A 13,697-nucleotide genomic window follows, 5' to 3' on the forward strand; every position below is an offset into this window, starting at 1 on the left:
CAAAATAAAAAGTTTAAGTTCTCCCGACCCTGTGTTACACTTCTAAGTCTGAGAGATAACTGCAGGCTTCTGTTTTTGTTCTTACTGCTTTCAGAAATTTTCTTTGTGTCTTTCGGTATACACGGTCTTTTGTTGCACAAGTGATATCATATTGGACAGACTATTTTAACTTACTTCTTTTAGCAGTAAAATCAGGACAATACCAGCTCACATGAAGACTGTTCTCGTCTCAAAACTTGTCCTCCTTTAGCTCCCTGATGTTTCTCCTTCTTGGTTATCCCCTCAGTCTCTGACCTTTTCCCCAGTCTCTTTTGCTACCTTCCTTCCGATTCCTTTGTTTGACCTGAGTTCTTTCCCCGTCTTCCTTCGTGCCTCATTTCCTTGCTCTCATCCACACAGGTGTTCAGCCACTGCCTCATGTGTAGCACCTCCCAGGCTTTGGAGAAGTCTTTCATTCTGGGCTTTTCCATTTCCTCACTTTTTAGTGAACGTCCTATAAACTACCCCCCTCCACCTCCCATTTAGTACATTGATGTCCTTTGTCAAAATCTGCTCCTTTCCTTCTTCTATTCCCTTCCTGAGTGAATGAAGGGATATCATTCAGGCTTCACTCTGTTGTGGATATTCAGATCAGATCTGGATCTGAGTAAAGACTGAGTAAAGACTCAGTGGCCTGAGACCAAGTTAGAAGTAGAACCTGATTGTAAAACTTCAGTGGAAGTGTTGCAGTAGTATTTGGCTATAAAATTATCCACATTATCCAGGATGCTCTTAATATTTGAAAAATTATCAAAAACAAAGTGCAAAATGTAAAAAAAAAAAAAAAAGCTATTTGGAACTTTCAATAGGGCATCCAGTGATCCCAGTTTGAGAAATACTGGTTGAAGCCAGTGGTTCCCAAAGCATTGCCTCAGCATGGGGAACCTCATAGTCTCCTGCAGTGCTGACTGAAAATGCAGATTCCTGTTTGGCCCCTACCCTAGAACTGCAACATCACGATGAGCATAAGCTTGCACTTTTAATAAGCATGCTAAAGAGAATTCTGTCTGTAAGCAGATGAGCTAAGCAGCCCAACCTGTAGTGAAAAACACCTTGGTGAGCATGCCCTAGGCATATGGTGTTTTTTAATGAGAGTGAGGGGCACTCGGCTGTTTGCATCCCTTCCTGTGCCCTGGGAGGCAGGCCTCTGCACCTTCTCTCTGCAGGCACCAGCTGCAGCAGCCAGAGCTTGCCGGGCTTAGCCCTCTGTGGCAGGGAAAAGCTTATCTCCTTAGGGGAGTGATTTGCAAGACTTCCAGATGGAGATCTTCTCAAAAAGACCTAGCATTTATGATGTTTATTATTACTATGATGTTTATTATTACTTTTCATTATTTTTAATATACTAGATATTGCTTCTGTCCTAAAATATTTTGGAGAGAACCAGAATAAGTGTGACCCATTTACTTTTCTTTTTGTAATTGTTTTTTTTTTTTAAGTTAATATACTTTAGTCCCGTATTTATTTGCTTCCATGAAACTGTATTAGTAAAACAGGCCATAAAGATTCTTGGGCAGAATCTTTCTTTCACAATGCAAGTTTCATAATTGGCTCAAGGATATTGGCCCAAGGATATTATAGCTGCTTCCCCATGCCAGCTTTCTACAAGATGGACCAGAAACTGCTGGATAAAGTCTGGCTTCTGTGAGGATGTATGCAGTGTAAATATTTAGATGGAGACATTGAACCTTCCATTTTAGACTATTCAAAGCTATTAAGTTACTTTTATGTGATGCTGCCCAGTGATAGAAGGTATTCTCCTGTCTTAGCAGCACAGAATGAGGCTGCCAATAGGCAGTTCACCTTATTGGTTTTTCCTTCTGAAACAGTCACAAGGTTAGCATTGTCCCAGATTGCATATTGATCTGTTTTTTAAATAGTGGCTGCAGGACCCTGGGAAGGTTTCCTTCTCAACCTTGAAGAGACTTGCTTGGTGACCCAGCACTTAAACTATTTCCAGGGACAGATATTTTTGACACTTCACCTACAGGATGTATATATAGATCCAAAATTGTTGTTGTAATATTTTGATGACAAGTCCTTGGGGCACAATGAACCCAACCCCCTAGTAAGTCTCGCCTGGGCACAGAGCAGGGCATCAGTTCAGTTCAGTTGCTTAGTCGTGTCCGACTCTTTGTGACCCCATGGACTGCAGCACGCCAGACCTCCCTGTCCATCACCAACTCCCGGAGTTTACACAGACTCATGTTCATTGAGTTGGTGATGCCATCCAGCCATCTCATCCTCATCCCCTTCTCCTCCTGCCTTCAGTCCTCCCCAGCATCAGGGTCTTTTCAAATGAGTCAGTTCTTTGCATCAGGTGGCCAAAGTATTAGAGCTTCAGCTTCAGCATCAGTCCTTCCAATGAATATTCTGGACTGATTTCCTTTAGGATGGACTGGTTGGATCTCCTTGCAGTCCAAGGGACTCTCAAGAGTCTCTTCCAACACCACAGTTCAAAAGCATCAATTCTTCGGTGCTCAGCTTTCTTTATAGTCCAACTCACATCCATACATGACTACTGGAAAAACTACAACTTTGACTAGACGGACCTTTGTTGGCAAAGTAATGTCTCTGCTTTTTTTTTTTTTTTTTTTAGATATTTGAAATACAACTTTATTCTGATTCTAAATGAAAAGGAATGGGAATGACAGTAACAAACAAGATTCCACCTCTCAATATTGTCATGTGACTATAGCAGTCTTATATTTCAAACTTAAGGAGGAAACAACGGCGTTCCAAAACACCTAAATATGCAGGTCCGAAAAATGAAGGTTGTTTTTTTTTTTTTTTTCAAACTGCCACATTCACTGCAAAGCCCATCCATCTCCTTCAGCATCCAAAGATTAAGCAAAGATTAAGCTAAGTTCTGCTTAGCTATATAAAAAAGTGGTAAACACACTGCACCACTGACATCACAGGACAGTTGCCTATAAAACTAGACTTCTGATGCTGGGCCCCAGCTTCACTTTCTCACAGGTCATCATCTTCATCCGGGAGAACAATTGTCTGAGCAACCTCTAAATCGTGTTCATACTGTGCTGCCGAGGCTGGGTCTATGACCACCTCTCGCGGGGCGAGAGCAGGTGTGGCGACAAACTCCAAGTTATGGTCTCCAATCAGTTTTCTAGCAAGCCAGAGGAAGGGCTTTTCAGTGTTGTAGTTACTTTTGGCAGAAATGTCATAGTACTGAAGATTCTTCTTTCGGTGAAAGACAGTTGACTTTGCCTTAACCTTTCTGTCCTTAATATCCACTTTGTTGCCACACAATGTAATTGGGATGTTCTCACACACTCGTACCAGATCTCTATGCCAGTTAGGCACATTCTTGTAAATAACTCTCGATGTTCCGTCAAACATTATAATGGCACACTGAGACTGTATATAATAGCCATCTCTCAGCCCACCAAGTTTCTCCTGACCAGCTGGACCCCATACACTGAACTTAATAGGTCCTCTGTTGGTATGGCACACAAAAGGATGGACCTCAACACATACTTCTTCTCAAATTCACCAGTCAGATGATGCTTCACGAACGTAGTTTTTCCAGTGCCACCATCATCAACCAAAACAAGTTTGAACTGAACTTGAGGTTCTCCTTGGTTCTCGCAATGTTACTTCCAGAAGTGTCTCTGCGCCTGTCTGACTGAGCTATCTTTGCTTTTTAATATGCTGTCTAGGTTGGTCATAACTTTTCTTCCAAAGAGCAAGTGTCTTTTAATTTCATGGCTGCAGTCACCATCTGCAGTGATTTTGGAGCCCCCAAAAATGAAGTCTATCACTGAGTGGGGCATAGATAAGCCCTTAAGATGGATCCAAGTCCAACTTGCGTGTAGAGATAAGAGTTCCCAGATGGCAGATGTTCTGGTGCCTCTGAGAAATAATGACCCTATTTAGATGGTGATCCTGATTCTCTATCTATTCCCTTTATCCTTCACATAAATCATCTTTGCTTACTGATGCAGTCATGGAGATTGGAGAATACAATCCACGTACCTGTAATTCTCAGCATCAAGACTCCAGAGGATTCTCCACTCCTTTCAAATGCTAACCTCACTTTCCTGTAAATCTTGGTGGGACACTCACAGTTATTGGTCTCTGCTTCTGAATTCTATCTTTGTAACCCCACAGAACACTGCTGTAACACAGATAACATACATTTCACCTAAGGTTATGCCAGCGCCACCAAAGGAAGGCCTCACCAGTTCAATTCATTCTTCCTTCCTTTGCTTCAGTCAATATGGTGTACTGCCTGTCTGACCCAGGCAATATAGTGATGACCAAGGCAGACATGAATCCACCAATTGCAGGGCTTCATCTGAGTGGGTGAGGGGCTGGCATTAAATAGCAATCAACAGAATGATGTATTCTCATGAGAGAGTACTTGGTGGTAGTGGAACTTGGTCAGAGAGGAGGAAACTAAGGAATCAACTATGGCAGGACATCATTTTAAAATGTTCTGGACAATAGACAATGCAAAAGCTACAGGCAAGAAAGTTCTGGGAGCATTCTAGAAACTGAAAAAAAAAAAAAAGTCTACATAGTTAGAGTTGTTTTTTTGTTGTTGTTGTTGTTGTTGGGCTTCCCTGGTGGCTCAGTGGTAAAGAATCTGCTGCAATGCAGGAGATATAGGTTCGTTCCCTAGGTTGGGAAGGTCCGTGGAGGAGGAGATGGCAATATTCTTGCCTGGGAAATCCAATGAACAAAGGAGCCTGGTGGGATATAGCCCATGGGGTCTCAAAAGAGTTGGACATGATTTAGTGACTAAACAGCGGCAACAAGGTTGGCAGTGCCCTTTCATGCCCAGACCACAATGCCAAGTTTGGTCTTTATCATGATATGACAGGGAGAGGGAGGCAGCAATGAAAATGAAGAGGAATGGCTGAATTTGAAGTTTATTTTGATGATTGTCTTAATTGGACTTACTGATAACAGTGGATTGGTATTTGGGGTGACTTTATTCCCACATCTCTCAAATTATATTTCAATTTTTGTCACCATAATGATTATAAATAGATACAAAAATATTTATTATAGGAAAAATATCCCAAACCTCAATGCTGTTTCTTTAGTCACTGAAGCCAATTTTTTAAGTCTACTGTGGGAAAATCATCTATTTGGGTAATGCTGGCTCTGAAATACTCTCTCACAGGTTGAGCTGTATATCTAGTATATTTTTATGGCCAAGCATTGGGGGGTATAATAGTTATTAATGTGTTTTGGTAACAGTGATGTTTGAGTGGCTGAGACTGGAGCTGGAACAAGTGTCAAATATGGTACCTGTGGAAGTTAAATAGGACATAGAGTGAGGTAGGCAGGGATGGGGGACAGCAAGTTGGTTCTTTAAAAAGAGTTAGGTATAATTTTGGCCAGGGCCAGGAACTCACAAAAGCTTCAGAAAGTCTAATGTGAAGTTCCAAATATGGATCAAAATTATACTAAAAAGCAAAGCAAAGATGATAGCCTGCCAGAGAGCAGAGGATAAAGTCAGAGAAAAGGTAGTTTAAGGCAAATACTCAAACTGGAGCCTGAGGTGGGAACAAGTATATCACTGGCTCTAGTTAACTTTGGCTCAACCCTGCAGTTGATTATTGTTATTTGTGATTACTCGGTGCTTCCTGAGTCAGTCTTATCTCTTTAATGGTCCTTCTGGGTTTTAAATGACCTAGGGGTCCTCTTCTGCCAGGGAAAACCTTGAACCAGGACTCTTACTCTCTTCTCGTGGAAACTGAGGGCATGTGGCAGGGAGAGTGGATTAGGGACTCAGTGGAGACATTTGTTTTCCTAGACAGTGTTTCTCAAAGTGCAATTGTGGACCATTGACATCATAAACTGTTTGATAAAATATGGATTCCTAGGCTCACCCCAGGATCTCCTAAGAATGGGATGAGGAATCTGCTTCATTAAGTGGCTCCCCAGTAAATCCTAGGCACACCAGAATTTGAGAACTATTGTTCCAGGGACTGTGATGAGACTGATCTCTCAAAGCCCTCAGAGTTATCTTTGTCATGTTTTTTCCTCTAAGTGTCCCATCTTTTTCAGGGCCTGGGCCAGAATCCTGCCAGGCAGGTTTTCTGATTGAGCTTGGATGTTTTTAAATGGTTTATATGTGGGATTTAGAATAAAATTTATACTGTCAACTCTGAGACTTGCACCTCCTTATAGGAGAAGTGGAGGGGGGATAGTGTGAGCACAACCTGGACTTTCAGGCTTATTCTGGAGGTGCTACTGCTATCTTCCCACCCCACAGAGGCTCCAGAACAAAGACCTTCAAAGGCAGGCAGGGACACAGCTAGCTAACCGTTCATGTTCCCAGTAGTTTGGGGCCTTCTGGTGATTTTGGAGGGAGAGCAATGAGCAGTCCTGAGAAGAGATCTTAGTTCCCTCCCCAGAAATTAAACCTGGGTGGCTTGGATGAAGACCAAGAATCCTAACCACTAGACCACCAGGGACCCGAGGCTAGAAGCAAAGTGGCCCTGGCTCTTGCCGCTATTTGAAAGCAAGAATGTTTCAAGAAGGCAAACACTAAACGCAGGTACAACATTTATCATTAGAGACACAGCACAATGTATGAAAGAGCACACAGGGAAACAGTTTATCCAACTCAGAAGCAGGGCAGAGATACACACCCAGAGAGAAGGAGTACGGACATCCTGTCTAATGAGGAGGGGCTCAGGAAGTCAGACACTCACCTGGAGAGGAGTGTGGGTGTCCTGAGTGAGGAGAACCACAGTACAGAGGGATGTAAATCACTCACGTGGGAAAGTCCTTCTGGGTCTTTGTTTCCCTTTGGCCCATTATCTTGTTTCTTTATTCACACCTCTCTGGTCCATGGACCCTCCCCAAGATGCGTGTGCAACTTTTTGCTAAGATGGATCCCACCACAGAGGCCTATGAGTGCATGTTCACATTTATTATGGGGTGGGGTCCCCTCCCTTTTCAACCTCCAAGAAGCCTTCTGCGCATGTGCAGACAGGGAAGTCTTCCTTGACCTCAGGAGTGGGTACCTTTTCTCTTTGCTTTAGCAGAGCTCAGCTTTAACCACTAGCTTTGTCCTTGGGAGTATCTGGGTGAGAACAAAGCTTGAATTTTACTCCACTTGACAGAGAGCAGGTGTCCAGCCCAGAGTCCCACTGTCTCCTACCTCACTGGGCCAGAGGAGTCCTCCAAATGGCCTCTGTCCATAGTTTAGAAGATTCGTGGGAGAGGGAGAAAGCCTGAGGCTGGGGTTGAACTGTATGCTTCCAGTGACAAATGAAGTAGCAATCTTAATCTTCTTACACAAGATCAGAAATTTCACTACCACTGATAAATAATTCAGCTCAAACCTGCATACTCTGGTAAATACAGCATTCTGGTTTAACTCTTCCCTTCTGGCTGGTACCTCTTTTACAACTCAGCTGGACACTGAAATCTTGGGGGATTGTTCTAAATGCAAAACACTTACAAAAGCAGAATATGTGTTCCAAAACTATCTTTTTTTTTTTTTTGCTTTCAAATTCACTTTTGTTTACTTCCCCCTAACATCTGTAGGACCCACTCCAGTACTCTTTCCTGGAAAATCCCATGGACAGTGGAGCCTGGTAGGCTGCAGTCCATGGGGTCGTGAAGAGTTGGACACAACTGAAGCGACTTAGCAGCAGCAGCAGCAGCAACATCTGTAGGAAATTCGATGCTATATCTAAAAACACAGAAAAAACCAAGTTAAAAAAAAAATGGCTTTCATATTGATTTTCCCCTCTTACTGTTAATGTCTGTTGCCATCCAGTGGTTGTGATGAAAATATCCAACCTCTACTTTTTAACCTCATCTGAAGCCACTGGGATTTGAAATCTACACATTTCAAATTTACAGAGTTCCTGGGTTAGGATGTAAGAAAATGTATCTTTCAGTGATTTTATGGTGTCCACGTGACTGCACCATTTGTATAGGGATTGATCATTTAAATTGTCATCCATGTTTTCCTTGAAATACGCACAAGGACAGAGGTAAAAAAAAAAAAATTCATAAAAGGATAACCTGGTTTGTACCAGAATTAATTTTAAGTTAGCCACTTTGCCTATGCCAAAAAATATAATATATAGGATTCATGAATCAAAGTTTCATACTAACTGGAGTTTTTGGATCAACACCCTCCTTTTATATTGAAGTCAGGATTTGAGGTACAATCAGTTCTTGGTGATATTGCAGGGGTAAAAGTACCAAAATTTGACATAAGGTCTCCTGACTCTGATCCAGTGCCCTTTTCCAACTAAATTGATTTCCAGGTAGTTGACTTGTTTGTTAGTAAACCTAAATGCTTCTCTATGTGAGGTTGCTTTATAATTTGGAGATTAAGATTTAATATCTTAAACATATACTGCTGTAAATAGTTTTATAGTGGTGTATGAGGCACAGATCAAGTGGTAGTGTGGTCAATGATGTGGAAATTCAGTCCAATCACTTGGAGAGGATTTAATTTTTTTTTTTAATTTTTAAATTTTAGGTTAGTCAAGTGATGGTCAAATCATTTTACATAGAGTCACAGTCTTCTCAAATGTTAGACATAAATAAAATCATAAATAACTTGGTTCTAGATAATTTTGGTGTAAGTAGAATGGCCTCACTGTTGATGTGTCCTTTTTATTTTCCCTTTCTTCCCTTTGTTGGGGTCCACATTTTAAAGCCCTTTCTTATTTCTCTGAAAACAGAATCTTGAAAATTTGAGTAGATTTTATTTATCCCACAAATCTGTGCTCTACTTACAAAGCCAAAAATCCTGGCTTTCACTTTGACTTCTAAACCCCTGGTACCTGTGTAGACCACATCTTTCTCTCAGATCCTGTTCAGTTCAGTTCAGTTCAGTCGCTCAGTCATGTCCGACTCTTTGTGACCCCATGGACTGCAGCACGCCAGGCCTCTCTGTCCATCACCAGCTCCCGGAGTTTACTCAAACTCATATCTATTGAGTCGGTGATGCCATCCAACCATCTCATCCTCTCTCATCCCCTTCTCCTCCCCACCTTCAATCTTTCCCAGCATCAGGGGCTTTTCCAATGAGTTAATTCTTCGCAACAGGTGGCCAAAGTATTGGAGTTTCAGCTTTAGCATCAGTACAGCAGAGACTAACACCCTGGAGACTGATGGCAAGTCCTCTTTGAAAAAGATACCTTCAGATTTCAGCTATACTGTTCATGTGTCAAATCTGGACTGATTTGCCTCTAAGTTGAGGCATAAGATCGTTCACTTGAACTGTAAGTTTTATCTCCCCATTGTATATTTGTTCTTGTGATTTATATAATGCTCATTTTGGAACAGGTAAACATGGATCACTTTCTACCAAATTGATACTTCCTTTTCAGTTGTTTGCTTTCCTGGAGGCTCAGCTGGTAAAGAATCCACCTACAGTGCAGGAGACACTGGTTCCATTCCTGGGTTGGGACGATCCCCTGGAGGAGGGAACAACTACCCACTCCGGTAGTCTGGCTTGGAAAATTCCATGGACTGTGTAGTCCATGGGGTCTCAAAGAGTCAGACCCGACTGAGTGACTTTCACTTTCACTTCACTTCCGTAGTGTAGCATCACTGCTGGGTAACACTGTTTAGTCAGCCACTGCATTTTCTAGCCCTCTTTGCATGTAGATGAAGCTAAACACCTGATTGTTATCAGTGGAATGTAAGTGGAAGTGATGTGGGTCACATCTGGGGCAAGGTGGCTAAGATGTAGTTGTGTCTTTTCTTCCTTTAGGCTGTGAGGGATGACAAAAGGGAAGGAGCCTGGGCCTCTGAATGACTGCTTGGAGGGAAGCTGCCTGCTAATGAACACACATATTGCTCTATTAAGTTAGTCCCAAAACAGATTTCTCCCATGGTAAGGGTTATTTGTTACCATAACCAGCCTCATCTTGACTAGTATGGTAACTCATGATGTAAAGGTGAGGTTAAGAAAGAAGATCTATAGTTAGAATGTATATTGGACCATATGTTCCACAGTTGTATAATTTTTATGTTTTGCCTCTCCTTCTCTCTACCTTTCTCCTTTGTACTCTCCTTCGATGATGCTAATTGATCCTACTGTTAGAAATACTGGTGAGGTAACTCTGAGCAAATTAGAAAATGACACTCTTGACCTCAAGATGTTCTGTTGCTACTTATCTAAATATTGTCATAAAAACTGAACAGATCTTTAATAACCACAAGGTGAATAGTTGATGTTCTCTGGAGTTTTGAAAAGCATCCCTGCTGGTGACCCTCAGGTCCACTAGAACAGAAGCACAGAAAGTTTCTGTGAGACAGAACACTGGGAGAACTGAAGAAGTCCCACTGATAGGGCTAACCCAAGGCAGGATCCTGGGGTCCTCTACCTCCCACATCTGGTCTATCCCTGACCCGCAGCTACTCAAGACCCCCACTTTGGAACCCAGTGCTCCTGAGATCACCTGCTTCCTTTTCAAAAATGCATTTTCTGTCTATTTCCCTGGCGTCCTTGATACTCTCCATTTCCTAGAGTGCACTATAGAGGTAATTTGACAAACCAATTCTTTTTTTATGTGTTAGCAAGCTATTGTGTGATTCCTTCTATGTAATAGATCTGAAGGAATGAACCACCCTAGGGTAGAGCTGGTCCACTCTAGAGAGTAGTTTTCTCAGTCCAAGACTAAGTGTTCTGAAACACAAATGTATCTGAATCTGGTATAAACCAGAATGCCCATTTCCAGTCTACCTGGAGATTATCAGGAGAACTCCACCCCAGTGTGGAGATAAGCTCACTGTTGCCTGGTGAGCACAGAATTGGGGCAAGAAGAGTAGATTGTTTCACTGAAAATTTCCACCACACGTTGGCAGCCTGTGAACGGCTCTGTTCTCTAAGGACTTGGATCCTTAACTAGAATCAGAGCAGCTACCCCCTGAGCCCGTGCCCAGTGTTTGCTGTCCAGCAGCCCCTTATCTAGAGTACCTTGCTCCAAACTCTGTATTGTTTTGACTGCATATCATGAGCCAGCTGGGTTTGGATCCTATTTCTACCATTTGTTACTAGCTGTGTGATTTTCGGCAGTAGATTTTTTCGCTTGTTCCAAGGGGAGAATAGTACCTGCATCACAGGATTCTTGTGATAATTAATTTAGATGATTTAAGTTATTACCCTCTCATTATATTACCATTTAAATATTTATGTTAATAATAACTATACAGTGAGTGGAGCTTTGGAAGAATCTAATCCAGCTACTCATTTAGTACAAAAATTCTTTCATGATATTTCAGCTATCTTACAGGTTGTCTCTATATGCTAAAGTTTGATTGGCTGTTTTCCAATGATTAATATGAAGTTGACTTGATCTCACTAATAAGCTCGTTCCTAAGCATATTGTTGGATGGGTTGCCCATAGGGAGGTTTCTTAAAGCCAACGGACCCAATTGATCATCTTTTTGAGTAGTTTTTTTTTCCCAGGATACACATGCTTAGGCCCTACTCTAAATATCCCAGAATATAATCTTTGAGTATTACATCTGTAGATGAGTACTTTTAATATCCCTTGGATGATTTAAGATGTCTATCGAGGGTTTACTGTCACTGAGTTAACTCCATCCATGGTGTATGGGCTCCCAATAGTCTCATTTGTCTCTCCCCAGGCTCCAGTGTTCTGTACTTTGTTTGTTTGAGTTAGGCCATACTTCAGTAAGAAACCCTCAAATTTCAATGGCTTATCTCAACAGATGTTTGTTTCTAGCTCATATAAAATCTGATGCTCATTGATGGGGGCTCTTTTTTTATCCAGTTACAAAGGGATCCAAGCTTCTTCCCTCCCATGCCACTGAATATCAACATATAGCTTCCCAGGTTTCCACGTGAGGGGAAAGAGCTGGAGGGGCACATTAGCTCTTCAAAGCTTCCTCCTGGAAATGAAGCATGTCACTTTTGCTTACGGTCCATTGGCCAGAATTAGTAACAATGACTCTCCCCTGATGCATGGGACACTGTGGAAATTGGATGAGCATCAAGTCTATCACAGACCTCTTGTGTAATTACCTCCTACTGTAGATCTTCATAGTACTTATCATTACCCTGTATATTAAATATGCATTTTTATTGTTTATTTCTTGTTCTTACCACATAGATCTTAAGCTCTTTGAGATTACATACTTTCTTTTGGTGCTCTATTTCCAGTGCCTACCATGGCACCTGATAAGTTTGTAGAGACTCAATAAACATTTGGTGACTAAATAAGCAGTGACTCTAGACACATGGATGAAGGCCCAGAAGTATATTATGGGATTTTGTTGTATGTCAGTGTGTTTTATAGATTGTGCTCTTTTCCAAAAGCTTATTTAAATGTTATTGAATCCAGTGAAAGATGAAAGAATAATAGGCTAATTAAGAAGAGAACATTGCTTGTGAATCCCCTACTGTTACTCATGAAGAGCATCTACCTCTTGGTTGTGCTTTCCTAGAGTGATCAGCCCAGGAAAGGGCAAATGGAGTCAGCAAAGAAAGACACTTTCTGAGGTTCCGCTGACAAAGCCAATATAAGATTTGAGTTGACAGAGTAGAAGGTGACATCACTGTAGGCCACTGTTCAGCTTTTCTTTGCTGAGCCTATGGAATTTGTGCAAGACTAGTCTATTGAAACTTTATAACCCTCGTAAAATGGGAAAACTTTCTGCAGTAAATGCTTCTTGTTGTTTTGAATATAGCACAACCCTATTAAAAATAAGATTTGTTATTAAAGTTGTATTACATAATGATTAAGGCATGAGCTCTGGAATCAGACAGTTTTGGGTTTGAACCCTAGTCTACCACTTGCTGGGTTAAAACTTCCCAGGCTTCATCTGTAAAATATGGCTAGTAATTCCTACTCTCTTGAATTGTAATGAAATATAAATTGAATACATTGAAACTGTTTTTAAGGAGCTTGGGCTAGTAGAAGACCTGGCACATTGTAAATGGAAGCGATTATTATCACATTCCATGATTCGATCATGTTTTCTGTACAGGCAGGCTGCCATCGTAATGGTGGTTGTGAAGGGTAAGGCAGCACAGATGGGCTCCCCTTGGTAGATCACCCCTTGGCCTTCCAAGGCTGGCTGTATGGCAGGCCTCCAGATCATAGCCACAGTAGCCTGGCCATGCACCTGAGCTCCATCAGCATCTTGCCCTCCTTCTGTGCACTCAGCATTTCTGTTATCTAAAATGGGGAAGATCCAAGTGGACTGCTTCATCACCATTTGATGCTCTCCTGTCACACCTCACCTCATCAGTATTTAGCTTAAGCTCCCAACTCTGGTCCAATCAGATTTCTCTCAACACAGAATGACCAGGGCAGTAGCAGCTTAAACAGAAATAACCATTAAGACTACTTTCCATTGTAGGGCTTCCCTATAGCTCAAATGGTAAAGAATCTGCCTGTAATGCAAGAGACCAGGGTTCAATCCCTGGGTGGGGAAGTTCCTCTGGAGAAAGAAGTGGCAATCCACTCCATTATTCTTGCCTGGAGAATTCCATGGACAGAGAAGCCTGACAAGTTGCAGCCTGTGGGGTCGCAGAGTCGGACATGACTGAGCAACTAACACACACACAGAATGAACACATATACACTTTCCTTTAAAAGGGACTGGATTCATGGCAGACTTGGAATGTTGCAGATGCCTCTTCCTCATTTCTCAAAGCATGACTCTACACA

At 41.9% G+C, this 13,697-nt stretch overlaps 1 protein-coding gene and 1 pseudogene across 1 annotated transcript in view; one reads left to right on the plus strand and one right to left on the minus strand.

The window, feature by feature from the left end:
- Positions 1–13,697, plus strand: part of RTN1 (reticulon 1) — a 242,343-nt gene that overhangs the window by 142,838 nt on the left and 85,808 nt on the right. The window lies entirely within an intron of this gene.
- LOC122704983 overlaps positions 3,013–13,697 on the minus strand; it is a 62,376-nt pseudogene continuing 51,691 nt past the window's right edge.

The sequence above is a fragment of the Cervus elaphus genome, chromosome 12, assembly GCF_910594005.1.
Source record: "Cervus elaphus chromosome 12, mCerEla1.1, whole genome shotgun sequence".
Taxonomy (NCBI): domain Eukaryota; kingdom Metazoa; phylum Chordata; class Mammalia; order Artiodactyla; family Cervidae; genus Cervus; species Cervus elaphus.